Source organism: Zalophus californianus, chromosome 14 (genome assembly GCF_009762305.2).
Source record: "Zalophus californianus isolate mZalCal1 chromosome 14, mZalCal1.pri.v2, whole genome shotgun sequence".
Taxonomy (NCBI): domain Eukaryota; kingdom Metazoa; phylum Chordata; class Mammalia; order Carnivora; family Otariidae; genus Zalophus; species Zalophus californianus.
In genome coordinates this window covers 59,387,308-59,403,035 of record NC_045608.1, presented here as the reverse complement: position 1 = coordinate 59,403,035, position 15,728 = coordinate 59,387,308, and the positions used below count along the sequence as shown (strand labels likewise).

General features: G+C 39.9%; 1 long non-coding RNA gene across 2 annotated transcripts in view; it reads right to left on the bottom strand.

The window, feature by feature from the left end:
• Nucleotides 1–9,426, bottom strand: part of LOC113913272 — a 156,703-nt gene extending 147,277 nt beyond the window's left edge. For both annotated transcript variants that reach the window (XR_003517136.1, XR_003517135.1), the window contains exon 1: nucleotides 9,126–9,426. This is a non-coding gene — a long non-coding RNA (uncharacterized LOC113913272). The remainder of the gene's footprint in view (nucleotides 1–9,125) is intronic.
• Nucleotides 9,427–15,728: the final 6,302 nt, after the last annotated feature.

Sequence of the window (15,728 nt, the reverse complement as noted above, 5' to 3'; positions counted from 1 at the left end):
AGTTTCTTCAACTATGAAATATACAGTATCTCTCATAATTTTGTGAGAATGAAATTAGATCACTACATAAAGCTTTTAGCACAGTACCTGATACCAATAAAGTAGCTAGGGAATGATTATTATAATTCTTTAAATTATTTAGTCTAAAATGTGCACTATCTAAGCTTGTCTATTTTGAGAACACAACTCACCCTAAAGAGTACTACTTGAGGGGTACCTGGGTGGCTCAGTTGGTTAAATGTCCGACTCTTGATTTCTGCTCAGGTCATGATCTCAGGATCATGAGATCGAGCCCTGAGCTGGGTGCCATGCTGAGCGTGAGCCTGCTTAAGATTCTCTCACTCCTTCTCCCTCTGCCCCTACCCCCAGCTCGTTCTCCCTCTCCCTCTCTCTCTCTCAAAAAAAAAAAAAAAAAAAAGAATAGTATCTGAGAAAATCTTGGGTAGAAAAAGAACCAAGATTCTTTAAAGGCATCGGGACTATTCATTTCCAAATCCCACATAACTGGAATTAGTTGTCACTGTCTCCAGCATCTTCACATACTTTTTCCCCCCTTCTCTTGATGAATCCTTCTTCTCCCTCCAAGACATTATGCCTGCTTGTACTTTCCCCTCCATGAAAAATCATCTTGTATCCTTTGTGCTACTATTCTCTTATAACCCCCATTTACAATCCCCTTATCTGTCCTCTAGGACTCTGGGGTCTGGTCTCTAAAGATTAAATCCTGGGAACTGTTTTTTCTTCAATAATCATTTTTATGCCATTTTCCCTCTGGCTTCTAGTTGGGTTTGGCCAGTAGGAGGCACCAGCAAGAAATACAAGGAAAAAAGGAGGACTCCAGGTGCCTCTTCCTCTGCTCCCTCCCTGTTTTGTCATCAGGGTCTGACAGGGGCTGTCGCTCTCTCTGCAGACCCTGCCCAGCGGCTCTCCTCCTTCCCCTTCAGCCTGAAAAATGGTGGTGGCTTCTTGCTCTTATTAGTCCCCAGTGGCCTCAACACCCTTTGCTGATTTCCTTAATCCTCTTCAGTAAATAATTTTCCTTGGACTCCCATGCCTGTTGTTTTCTGCAGGGAAGCTGGCTAACTGTCTTTCACTTTCATTCATTCTGTTTGCCCATTCATCTATTCATTTAACCATCTATTCAAATTAAAACATACTAGTCACTATGCTGGGACACTGAGGTGCAAATAAGAAAGTGAACTGAAAGGACTGTAAACGTGACCAAGTCTGCACCACATTCTGGAACTACAGAATACCCAAAGGGACGACCAGCCCTCCTGTCCGCATGAGGGTTTCTGGATCAGCTGCCTTGGTGGAGTGATAAGGCAGTATGCAGACAGACTGTAGAGAATGCAATTAGAGGCGAGATCTACATATTCTACCCTCTTTCCCCCAACACACACACACACACTAAATCTAATGGAAGGGTTCCTGGAAAAGGCAGAGAACTTTTTCTGAGCTAAGTATACCATTTCCATGATCCAAAAATTTTGTCACATTTAAGATAGAAGATATTTATTTGTCACCTTTAAGACAGTTGTCAGATATCCATTAGCTGCAATGGAACCAAAACAGAATTTTCAAAGTAGGTGGTGATAATGACGAAGATGGCCTAGAATGAGCAATAACCAGAAGTCACATATGCACTAAGGAAAAGCAATGGCATCAGAACTACAGACACTGCACCAAATCATAGAATCTAAGTCCCAAAGAGAATAGTCTTACCGAAGGTCACAAGTATGATTAGAATGAACCCACTTCTCATGACACCCTGTCCCTACATTTTTAGGACTGATGATTACGAACACAGTTATATTTTTAACAAAAATCAGAGCCATAAGTAAGGCATGATAGAATTTCAGGAAATCAACTACATCTGGAGTAACTACTTTGGAAACTTAAGGCTTTGCTGGGCCCTCAAAATCACTGTACAGGCCGTCATTTTCTCCACCTACGCATACGGCCAGCCCTGCTTCTGGTCCTGCTGACTGGGAAGGGCTCAGCTGTGATTTGTACACACTTTTCTTCATATCTCAATGCCCTCAGGTAAGGGTGGATTAACTTGCCCTTGGCATTCTTGGTGTGAGGCATCATCTGTCATGCCGTATGTCTTTTTAAAATTTTCTTGGCTTGAACCTTTCCATTTTGTTATCACTAGTAAGATTGCAGGCAGTTCCAACTGTGAGCCATTTGAGTTCTCAGGTACGTGTTTGAGGGGATGAAGACCTGTGCCAGGAATATAGGTTAATGCCAGTGCCAAACACAAATCCTCCTCTATCAGATTCTGGAGAAATCCTGGAAATGACTGTAAGAATAACTCGTAGTGGTCACATAGTGTTCTTTTTCAGTGAAGAGATGCAATGTGTCTATCTACACTGTTCTTAGAGAAAGGTGTTTTGTCTGAACTGAATTTTTGTTAGACGCAGCAGTTGGTGAGTAAAATCCAATCCTTAACCTGGTCAGCCCCCATTTGTACTGGATGCTGTGGCAGTTGACCAGGTGCCCACAGTCAGGACTGAAGCATTAATTTCCCCAGGTCCTAAGTGCTGGGAGTGTTGGTGTGGACAGCTCTCAGCCCAGTCTGTCCTTTTCCATAATTAGCTTTTGGCTGAAGAGAGCAGCTTTGTCCAAGACCATACTGCCTTCCTAGGGGACCATTCTCCTTTACTATCTGGAGTTAAGAGTAAAACACTAAAGGGATAAAACCCAGGCACCTTTGTCCTAATATGAAGATAACTCTTCAGGGGCCAATGCCAGACCGCATAGAATCTGCTTAGTCCTCTGTTGCTACTGCACTGCAGCCCGACTTCTCCTTCTGCCCGACCCTGCATCCTTCAGACCGTGCATCCTTCATTCATCCCTCCAAGTGTCGCTCCTGAGAGCACTCTCCAGTGGACTTCAACTGTGTCAATCTCTGTCTCAGAGTGAGTTTCCCAAGGAACCTAACTGGAAGCACCCATCATTCCAGACACTCCTAACAAGCTAGGACATATTCTGCATCATATTTGCAAAACATTTTTTCTGTCCTTTGTTTCACTGGAACCTTAATACCATCTCCAGAATCAGAGAGAACCGGATTTTCATGACTTTGTGCTGGCCCCATACCCAATTCATTAGCTATTCAACTTGCCAGTGTTCCAAACTTTTCTGGATGAAATAAGCAGATCCCTTGTAATTCTACTATCCTATCCTTCTGCACTGCCACCTACTCCACCATTTGTATTTAGCTTTCTGCACTGCCACCTACTCCACCATTTGTATTTAGCTTTCTGCTCTGAAGAGCTCCTAAAATATTGCTCTGGATTGTATCTTCTTTGCCCTCTCACTTCATTAATAATGACAATAATGACAATAAGAATGGAAAATATTTTTAAATATATATGATACAATTATACTTGACAGATATTCCAAATTATTCCTCAATAAAATAAAAAAAGAACGGAAAATAGTTAACTGATTATTTAGATGAGATAAATGAGGTTCTAGAAGACTGAACCTGATTCTCCCACATGCAGTACCTGGGAGATGAAAAATGTCATAGGACAGGGACAATATCATTGGTATTGCTGTGCCATTCATAAGGAGAATAGGGAAAGGTCTCTGTGTGCCTGTGCCAGGACTTACATGCATTATTTTCCCAGCCCTTAGGAGCCCAGGGAAGAAGAGAGATGCCAGGAATGGACAAATAAATTAGTGAGTGAACAAATGAAGTGTTACAAAGCGTTCTAGCCTATTATCCTAATGGATGACTCCTTTACCCCCCGCCCTTAAGAAACAGGTAAATGAGGAAGAGGTCTTCTTTCCTAAAATAATACGTGATCTTTTTTTCTTATAAAATTCCCCATATGAAAGGTTTCCATTAGGAACCCAAAGTGAAAAATTAGGAAAATTCAGTAAACTGTTCAAGGTCACCTGGCAGAGAGATACCCAGGCACCAGCTCCTAATCAGACCTGGACTTGCTTCTTTGGATGCTCTGTGTAGACAAGCTGGACTCTTCAGTATGCAGGGAATATGTTCTGCAGAAGGTGGGTAAACTGAATTCTCATTTTAATTTAGATAACCTTTTGATAAATATTTGTTTCTACTAACTCTTTAAAGACTGTTTTATAAGGCTGATTTATGTTCTCTGTCGCTTCCCTACCTCTCTCCGTATCCAGTGTTTTATTCATTTATCAGAATAGTCATCAAAATAATGCATATTATTATTTTTAACTAAAAAAAATTTTTAAAAATAACTATAGATATCTTTTTGTTTATTTTTAAATTTCATTAAAACATTTTATGTAGCCAGGAGATTAAAATGGGCCAAAAATCAAAGATACAAAATAAAAGAAAGTGAATAGTCTCCATGTGAACTCATGTGCCAAAAACACTAGTTCCCTCCACCACAAAAACCTATGATCTCAGGTTCTTGAGCATCCTTCCAGGGACAGGTTATGCAAATTTAAGGTAGTTATATATATATATATATAAATGTATAAATAAATATCTCCTATTTACTATCTTGTTATATAGAGATAGCTGACTATAATATTTTTCACATACTTCTGTACCTTCCTTTCTTCAATTAAGAAGGCATTTTAGAGATCATTTCCATCAGTACAGAGACCTTTTTTTATTTTTACCTTTTTTTTTAGTGCTATATTCTATTTCCTTGTATAGGTCTATCATGATTATTTGTTTTCTCTTTGATGCACATTAAAACTATTACAAACTTTTGCTATTAGAGGCAAACTGCTATTAATAACAAGTACCCACAGGATATAGCCCCAGCAATGGAATTGCTACCTCAAAGAGTAAGTATATTTGTAATTTTGGTAGTTTAATGCCAAATTTCTCTTCATACAGGTTGTAGCAATTTATGCTTACAAGCAGTGAGGATTCCCCCACACCTTCACCAGTGCAACATGTCGTGACTTCTTTTTTTCTTTTCTCTTTTTTTGTTACATCATTGCTCATCTAATAGACTGAGCATGGTATCTCAAAGCTGTTATAGTTACATTTCTCTATTATGAGCTATGTTTATCATTATTTGATACATTAAAAGCCACTTACATTTATTTTCATAGAATACGAAATATGTCCATTAGAATAGAATATGTCCATTTTTCTATTGGTCTTTCACTTATTGATTGAGAATGTTTTTCATAATAGGGAAATTAGCCTTTTGTAATTTGAGTACTGTGTGTTGTGTTTTTTCTCATCTGATTTTGCCTATGGTGTTTTTCATCACAACACCTTTTTTTTCCTACTTTTCCTATCTTCAACTTTATTGGTGCTTTGTGGGCTTTAGGGTTTTATATCAAGTTAAGAATTTCTCTGTAGTTAAAAAGCATTCATCCATGCTTTCTTCTTCTATCTTTTATTTAAAATAGTTGTGCCTTTCGGAAGGAACTATCTCATTCATAAGTATTCTGATTCATTTGCTAATTATTTCAAAGAATCTGCATGGACTGGATTCAGGCCAAACACCTCTTGGAAGACATTTTTAAAATTCAATAAAAACACATTTACAGAGATGAAAGGTTAAGTGATTTCAAGAAAAAAGTTTATATGGCTAGTAGGGCACAGAACAAAATTTATAAGATCCTTAAACAAAAGAGAAAACCCCAACTTGGGTGGTTAGATTCCAAAACATCTCAAGTAGAGAAAGCACTAGTGATAGGAAGAAAAATATAAGGCTGTCCGAATTTACTATACCTCACAGGAATTTGAATTAGTCCCTGTGAAGAGGTGGCATAAACTGAAAATTTTAAGACTCAAAAAGCTCCAAAATGAAGACTTCATGTACAGCTGATCTGAGGTGTTTTTGAGTTGTCTCATTCAGCAAATCTGGTGTCTGGGAACAAAGAGACAAACATATTTTCTGATTTCCTTCTCTGGACATAGTGCCTCAAGGTGGAGAAGCTATGAAATCAAACAAGAAGTATATTCACATTTCTTTCTTTTTAAGAGGTAAAAGAACCAGAACCTACTATCCCAGTAATTTCCCAATAATGATATTAATGTATTATTCTTTTTAACAGCAGTGAATTGGGAAGAATCTTTAGATACCAGTTGTTGTGGGTTTTATTACTATCAGTGGATAATAGCTAATTTATTGAAGGTTTTTATTGAAGCTATTTATTGAAGGTTTATTATGTGCCAAGCTCCATGCAAAATGTTCTACATGCTTCATGTACCATCACAGAGGTTTTAAGAGCAATAAGAAAGGTTTGGAGTATTACTGCATCCCATTTTATTTTATTTTATTTTTAACTTTAAGTATGTTTATTGTTAGTATCTGGCTGGTAACAGAATATTATATATTATATCCCTATTTTTGTGAAAAAAATATTTATATGTATACAATATATGAGGAAAAAATACCAGAATGGTGGAATTTTATATTAGCTTATTTTTTCTCTGATAAGCTAAGGAAACTGTTTTTTCTTCAGTAATCATTTTTATGCCATTAGACTTCTTATTAAATGAAAAGAAAGATTTTTTCATTGTTTTGTTATTAAAAATAAATGCTTCTAGGAGAAAAAAGTGAAAGTGATATAATTATTTGGTAAAGAAAGTTATTCCATGATATAGTCTTGTAATAAAATGATGCCATTAAAGAACAAAAATACCCACATATGCATGGAAAGAAAGAGGATGTATATACACATAAACAAACAAATAAAAACAGTCCTCATGTCTAAGTGATGGAATGATGAGACATGTTTAATTTCTTCTTCTTAACTTCACTGTCTAATTTCTCAACAAGAACGTGAATTACTTTCTAGAGAAAACATATTTGAAATCCAGCTCCCGTGCATTTTACAACTACACTGGATAGCTTCTGGATAGTGCTAAAATAAAATTGGACTATCCCATGATCTAATGTTCAGGGGGAAAAAATCATGACCTAAATTGCATTCAAGTATAATAGACATATAGGCATAGATAGAAATACAACAAATATTCATAGAAGCCACCTGTGGATACTGGGTCTTCAAGCAGCTTTTATTACTTTTTCTTTCTGTATTTCCCAAATTTACTAAAAGAAATATATTTTGCAATCTGAAAAAAAAATTTAGTGTACCACCAAGCAAAAAATAGTATGTTTTCAAACAGGGAGTTATTCTTATAGTTGGCATGTTTCATGTAAACACTAAACAATGCTAGAATAATGTGTCAATTGACTTCACACACTCTGCACACTCCGCTTTGTAATAACCCTACAGAAAATGATATCAAATACATCATCTGACTTAGAGTAGGGATGTCAATATATTTTGCCCAATTAGATGTTTGACAAATGCTTTTGCTTAAGAGCTCCTCCCTAAATAAATATGGACACACCGAAATCTGTAAGGAGTGAATTTGCCCTCCACCAGGGGCAGAGTCTTGAAAGAGAAGACTTGCTCCACCTTCACCTATCAGCCCCTTTGCAGAGCAGGAAGTGCAGCTCAGCTATCTTTTTCTCAGCTATTTCATTCCCATCTTTCCATCTTCCAATCCTCCAGGTATTACCTTTCTTTTTATTTACTTATTCATCTGAGACACAGAGACAACAGAGAGAGAGAGCATGAGCTGGCAAAGAGGCAGAGGGAAAGGGAGAAGCAGACTTCCTGCTGAGCCAGGAGCCCGATGTGGGGCTCGATCCCAGGACCCTGGGATCATGACCTGAGCCACCCAGGGGCCCTCAGGCATTGCCTTTTAAAAAGTTTCAAATACACCACAGCAATGATACACATCAGTAACAGAGAAGTATCCATTAGGAAACACTTCAAAATAGACCAAATGGAACAGGATCCATAAAAACGGATTCACAAGCCACGTGTCCCAGCAGGAGAGGGTGACTTCTAAGCTGCATCAGGGAACCTTATCACAGTGGCCTCTAGGTGAAGGCATTTAGGTGAAGATCCCCACGCAGACTTTATCTATCTCTCGGTAATTGGGTGATCTCAGGCAAATGACTCAGAACCCTGGAATCTCTGTTTCCTCAAGACTTTTAATGCAGGCTCACATCTACTTCGGAGAGCAGCGTCAGGGAGGTTGTACAGGGTGAAAGTGTGTTATGTGCAGAGGCTGTCCCATAGCAAGTACCCAAATGGGCTGGTCCCCGATTCTTCGACATACAGTGTTCCTGTGGCAGATAACAGCTGTGAAAGGGCAGCCTGACCCCCGCTCTCCACCTGCTAAAATTCTACTGGTCCTTATTCATGGGTTTTGCTCTATTACCAATAAATAGTGGTTCCTATTGTAAGAAATCCGGATCAAAAATATTATTTGGTTTATCTAAGAACCTTCAGAAAAAGATTCATAATAGGATCATACTGTTGTCGGGAACGCGGGCGGCAGGGGGTGGGAGAGGGAGAGGCAGGCTTCCTGCTGAGCAGGGAGCCCGATGCGGGGCTTGATCCCAGGACCCCGGGATCATGACCGGAGCCGAAGGCAGACACTTAACGACTGAGCCACTCAGGCGCCCCCTAATAGGATCATATTGTAAGACAGTTTTCACTTGATAAAACTATGATAGTATAGACATTTCTCAGAGATTCTTCTTTCGAGATTATTTCTTCAGTACACCGTTAAACTGCACCTCGAGGCCCCCTTTAGTTTCCAGGGGGCTCAAGGCCCTCTGCTGCCCGCAGGCTCATCCTCCTAAGGTTTGCCCCCCCTTTTACTACTCCGATACACAATCCAACATTAGGGAAGAAAATCGGGAGCACCCGGCCAGGACTCCGCAAGGGCCTGACCACAACGCCTTGCCCCTGTCCTCTCTGCAGCGGCCCCGCGCCGGGCACCAGACCAGGGGCTCCGACCCACTTCCGCGGCTGCGGCTCAAGATGGCGGCGCTGGGGCCAAGAGGCCTCAGCTCTGTGTGGAACGACGTGGTCAGGAGGCCCTGCGAGCTGCCTGAGGGCGCCGGGAAGCAGGTAGGAGCGGGCGCCAGGTGTGGCGGCGAGCCCTGCGGCTGCGGCAGGAGGGAACTGAGGCCCTGAGAGGCAAGGCTTGCAGCCCACTCGGGCTCCCCAGCTTTTAAGACCTGCGCCTGAGGGATGAGCCTCCAAACCTCTGGCTCTGCAAACCCGGGCTGGCGCCTGAGACCCCAGCTCTCTCCCCCAGACCCCAACCCCGGGGGACTCACCAGGCGGCGGTGGGTGGTGTCTGCTGGCAGAGCTGCAACTGAGGGCAGCTGTGGGGCTCAGAGGTCCGGAGTCCTTGCGCTGTTCCCGCTCCAGGGCCGTGTCCCTGGCGGGGCGTTCCTGGCGGGGCTCCCTGGACGGCTCGGCCAGAGTTGCCGGGTTTTACTTGTGAGTTTCGTGCCTGCGAGCCGGTTTCTGTCTGGGTCCCAGCTTGAATCGGGGCCCTGTGTTTTACTCCTGAGACGTTGGTTTTGCTTCTGTGGCTGCAGTTTGCGACTGGGCCTTGGTTTTGTGGCTGGGCCGGGGTTTCACTCCTGAGGCTCTGGTTTCACGTTTGGGATCTTGGTTTTACCTCCTGCCCGGGTTTATGTTTGGTTTTACGTCCGGATCCCGGGTTTTACGTCCAGCGCTGTGGTTTGTATCTGCACGGTCGTTAATTGTTTACCATTTTAAAGATTAGAGACTAAAGTAAAAAAAAAAAGGGGGGGGCTACCTAAACTTGGTCTGAAATCAGGTAAGGAGACACAGACTTGAAGTGTTTCAGGAAACAAACCCTGAACTTTTAGTAGTAGTGTGGCTCAAGTTTGCTGTTCACCACCTGTATGATTTTAGACAATTAACATAATACCACGAAGAATTTCTACCTACTCTGTTACACTAACTTTTTAGGATGATTGTGAAAATATGAAGAACACTAAATGCGAGAACATAATGGGAACAAAAAAGAAGTCGGCACAAATAATACGGTGTTTTTCAAGTAAGTCTGATGCAATGAGAATGGCGGCTTAAATTTGCAAATTCAAGGCCGTGGGACCTTATGGGAGAAAATGCACCAGAACAAATCTTTCGAACCATTAATATTTACTTGTTTTTTATCTTTAACTTCTTGGTAAACTTGGCCAAGAATGACTTGGATCTCTTGTAATCCCTGATACGGAAGTGGGTCCTGGATCAGCAGATCTAGGCATTTGCTCGCTTTTCTCTCTTTCAGTTTGTTATGTAATAAAGAAATTGGCTTTTGTTACTGGTTTCTGGGAGGGAGACTCTAAATCCTTGGAATTTCTGGAGTGATAAAGTGTCTTTGTTATTCCTGAGCCCCTTGGATCACACCTGAGTTTATATGAAGTGATGAGATGATTCAGGATGGGGCTGGTCACCAGAAAGACCAAACATTTCATTAGAAGGCTAGGGCTTTAAGCCAGTCTGATCTCTGGAGAGGGTAGGGAGCATGGAGAATAGATCCAGAAGCCTCTCTGACTGAAGGCTTCCTTTGTGCAACAAAGACAAGAAAGGTGTCTCCTGACTCATGTGTCCATTCACAGAAACCCAGATTGAGGAGATAGTACCATGTCTTTTATCCTACCAAGCGTGGTTGCTCTTGCTTTTTGATACTTACTGACCTTATCACAGATTTAGCTCAAGCCGCTGCTTTATGTGCCCCAAACATAAGCATATAAATCCTATATTATTCTACTCTTTCTTCAATACTTGGGCTATTTTAGGACTTAGCAATGTAGAGAGAGTTCCAGGTGTTTCCTACCCTTGTCAGCACTTGGAGTTGTCAGTTATCTTGAATTATAGCCATTCTAGTAGGTGTATGATGCTACCTCCTTTTTATTTTAATTTGCATGTCCCTAATCACTAATGAGGTTGAATAGGTTTTTATGTACCAATTTACCATTTGTATCTTTTCTATGACGAAGTCATGTTTATCCAGTGTTTTGTGGTGTTCAGCAAGTAGAGTCTGTGTCAGTTTTGCTAGATCTACAGCTAAAGTTTTATTTTTTTGTTTTTTGGGGCTATTGTAAAGGGTACTTTATTTTTTTTTAAAGGTTTTATTTACTTATTTGTCAAGTGTTGGCTGAATGTCTTCATTGGAAGTAATCCCCCTTCATTCCTGCTGACTCCAGCAACCTCTCCGAATGCATTATGGCTGAGTGGAGGGATGGAGAAAAGGTAGGGTGAGAGAGGAACAGATAGTGGTTGGTCTCCTATATTGTACATAATGACTTATCTGTGTATCATGTAAAAGCTCCACTGAAGGAACAATTGCCTGGCATTGGCTTTACTACTCCTCTGTGGCCCATTACTTTTGAATCAATATCCCTGATCCTCAGTTTCTGGGCTGTCCTCTCAGGCTGCCAGTACCTACCATAGTGCTCAAGATATGCCAACTGAGTGGGAGGACCTCCCTGCACTGACTTTGCACAGTGTCTTGTGTATCCTGCTATTACATCCCTGTACTAGCACTTCTAGGATGCCTGGGAGCCCATAAGGCTCAGGCTGGATTGATTCCTGCTTACCCAGCCTCTCTGATTGAGAAGGAGATGGGAGTGTAATGTGGGCCTTATTCTCCTGTTACTTTCTAGGTCCTAACATAAATCTTATAATAATAATAACGTTTGGAAGAGTATGTTTTCATCTGTTTAAAAAATTGCCATTTTTTGGACCTCAATATTTTTATTAAGATGGAAAAGCTCCATCAGACGGCATTTAGACAAATGTTTATTCCCTCTTCCATACTCAGCAAATGGAAAAGGATACTTAAATCCTTCAGCAGCCATCCATCAATTGGTTAGGCTAATTATAGAGAAGTTTTCACATTGTTGTCTTATCTCCTTCCCCATAAACTGAAGTGTCTCATGTAGTTACTTTTCGGTGCCCCATCCAAGGGCTTGGAGGCAAGTGTTTCTACACTGTTGTGATATGGAAAGCCATCTGTGGTTTGTACCTGTGATAGAGTTCCAGGTTAAGAGAGTGATGAAGAGCATCTAGCTGGTCGCCTATCAAGGAAATAAGACTTAAAAGTAAGGAAAAGGGAGTTAATTTTAAATCAAGGTTATTTTTATTGATATTTTAATTTTCTTCCCCACAAAAATTAGGTTTGCCCATTTTCATTGGTTAAAGCAGAGATCTACACTCTGTTTTAAATTTCCAGAGCCAAAGATCATAGATATGGCTCCTAACCTTAGCTATCATTCTGATTTTCTGTTCAGGAGTTATTTGAGTAAATATATATATATATATATATATATATATATTTGTAAATAATCATTTTTAAGCACAAAAATATATAATATTCGTAGTAGCAGTGACGTTCACAAAACTCCAAATTGGGACTTCTTATAATCAAGATTTTACCCCTCTGTTATTGTCTGTTCACTTATCCTCCCAAATACTCATTTGCACTTATTATTTTTGGAAAATATAGCTTCAGGATCCTACAAGTCTAAAAAGTCCTACCTTCAATATTCTTATCCTTTCATTTCATTCTTCTGACAGACTAAACTGGTTTCTACCTCATGGATTTCTATTTGCTATTTTCTCTGCCTTCCTGCATCTTCATAGGAATGGCCTTGGATCTTAGTTCAAGTATCAGCTTTTTTGGGTAGCCATCCCTGTCTAAGCAATCTAATTTTATCTCTTACCATGTCATTCTCAGCTGCAGTGTCCATTTTTATTTTATTTATAGCAATGAATCTGATACTTAAGTGATAGGACTTTGCTACCTAAAATGATAAGATTTTAAGCAAGATTTTCATTGGACTCATTGGCCATTCATTATGTGAAACCCAATGAGATTAAGATTTAGGGTCCCTGCACCTCTCAAAAAATAACTCAGTTACCTATAGTGGAAGTTTCTTCTGAGATCCAGTTACTCATGTCCCATGCTATGCCTTCTATCTGCATGTTAGAGTTACCACATTGCTACATGTATGAGAAATTCTCCTGTAGGGAAATGTTCCAGTACTGGCAAGCTTTATAGGAGAGCCATGTTTGTGGAATACATGGTATGCACTCTGTCAGAATTCCCTCTCCAGACTGGCTCTAATAAACTCATTACATTCAGATCAAAATGACTGACCAGCTGTTCCCCTTCCCTGAAGTATTTGCATTTTAAAAGGTGAGAAAAGCCTAAAACTGAAATAATAAGTTTCTATTTGTTGAACTCAGACATGGCAAAATACTGAAATATGAAAAAAAATGCAAGAAAGTATGAAAGGGCTATATTATCACTGCTGGGAATCACTCAAACTAGCAAGAGGGACCACAGAATCTGCTCTCTAAAATTCATATCATTTGCAGGGCTCTCTAGGGAATCAATTGGTCCCTAAATTCGGCCTTAGTTTTCATATTTGGCAGGGCCTTAGGTTCATTAAAATCTCAGGAGTCTCTACAGAGCCTCAAGTGTAGTGGCCTCATTTGGGGCCAGTTCTGTCATCATGTTAGGCACAGGCTGACGCCCAGCAGGGGTCACAGCTGGCCTAGGAGAGTTAATTATCCTCAGGATGTAACCACAAAGCCATAAGCCTGTCACTCAGGCCTTTGCTCCTGCTTGCCAGTAACTTTGGATTATCAAGAAAGGCAAAGAGGAGTTCCTATTATTGATGTGATGAAATACATTTCTTCTTCATCATGATGAGAGACTAACTCAGGAAAATGTAGGATGAAAACAATTGTATCATTCATTCAAATATATCAAATCTCTGTTGAATGTTTACTCTGTGTCTCTACATATTTCTAAAATATGTAGAGACAGTAGTTATCAACATAGACCAGGTTTCTGCCTTCACGAATTTTATATTCCAGTGACCAGAAATAGGTACCAAAAAAGAAAAAAGAAACCTAACATGAAAGTATCATTTTAATCAGTATGAATAAAATTAAACAGTGGGATGTTGTGAAGACTGGCATTGTAAAAGATAGATTGCTTGATCCATTATGGTCATCCAAGAAGGTCACATTTAAGCTGAGATACAAGTCCATCGCTATAAAGATGTGGAAAAGAGAGTTTTAGGTAGAAAAAGTATCAAATAGAAATCCATGAGAGAGATACAAGGTTGGTTTATTTGAGGAACAACAACAACAAAAAGACCAGGAGGATTTCTACTTCCAGGAAGTTAGAGTAGACATACTTTTTCCTTTTATTCCTGCCAAGTGTGACTAATAACTGTGGACGTTTTAAATATAGTAAGCATAAGATGGTTCTGAAATGTAGAGAGGCTAAGATATACAGATTAAGAAATTCAGGACTTGAGTAACAATAGAACAGTGAGTTGCCTCAATTTTCTATTTTTGCCTCATGCATTCTAGACTTGGGTGCTGAAGAAACTAACAAGTCATAAATACCAACAGGTGCAGACACACACACAGAAATGTCCCAACAAAAGCTTGCTCTATTTAGCCAAAGGAGCGAAAAAAGGGAAACCTAGCAAGAAAGGAAACTTTCAGACAGTAAGTGCTGTACTCCATCCAAATGCCACAGAAACAAATCAACCAAAACTATTGTTGAATCTCCACCCAGGTCAGCAAAGCCTGAGTGGGAAACCTACATTCCAACCTCATGAGACTGTAACAAGGAGCCCTAAAACTCCTTCTGGGGTGGTGTCAGAGAAGATCAAGTAAAGAGCTTGGACTTTTATGCCCTGTGGCTGGCTTGGAATGAGCATCCCTGCCAGTGGTATCACTCGACACCACATGAAGAGGCTGGACTTCCACCTCCACTCGACTTTAATAATACACCCCTCATTTCAGGATGAGATGAGGCCAAAGCAGGCCTAGCAGAGAGTGAAGACACTGACCATTGCTGAGCAATAAACAAGGCCATACCCACTTCTACACACATTATCTGTGAAGAGCAACACGCATCCCAGCAGTCTGTAATGAAGAGCACCTTCCCTCAGTTGTTAATGTAGGCTACAGGGGATTTTTACCTCCACCTGGGAGTTGAGAAGGCAGCACCACCCTTCCCCTGCTGGAATGGTGTGGAAAAAAAAAAGAAAAAAAGCCAGATAAAACAAAAAGGTTTAAATAGGAAGGTTAAATAGTCTCAACATAAGACAAAGAAGGTCTCTGTTTTAATCAAAACTCACTAGTCATACCAAAATGAGGAAGATCTCACATTGAATGGAAAAATATGCTGAGATGATAGAGATATTAGAATGATCTGCAGAGATTTTAAAGCAGCCATTACAAAAATTCTTCAGCAAGGGAAAACATACTTGAAGCAAATGAAAACAAAATCTCAACAAAGATCTAACATTTATGTCATCAGAGTTCTGGAAGTAGAGGAGAAATATGGCATGACTGAAAAAGTATTTGAAGAAATAAAGACTGAAATTTTCACAGATTTGGCAAGGAACACAAACTTGCAGATTGAAGAAGCTCAGTGAATCCTAGAGGTTAATCCCAAAGAAATCCATGCCAAGATGTAAGACATATCATAAGTAAACTTCTGAAATTGGTTAAAGTAACTATTGTAACACTATCCAGTGCGGTTTTAAATGTATGTAGAGAAAATACTTACATATTATACTCCTGTAATAGTATAAGGTATAAAGGAACATAAAAAGAGCTAAGTTTTACCTACTTCACTCAAATTTGTAAAATGATGACACTAGTACTAAAAGAAAAAAAAAGAAATAAAAACACCATCTAGTGAAATTATCTTTCAAAATTGAAAGAGTAATAAAGACTCTCTCAAACAAAAACTAAAGGAATTTATCACCAGTAGACCTGCCTTACAAGAAATATTAATATAATTCTTCAAGAGAAGAAAAGTATACAGGTCAAAAATTCAAATCTACATAAAGACCAGTTTCCTT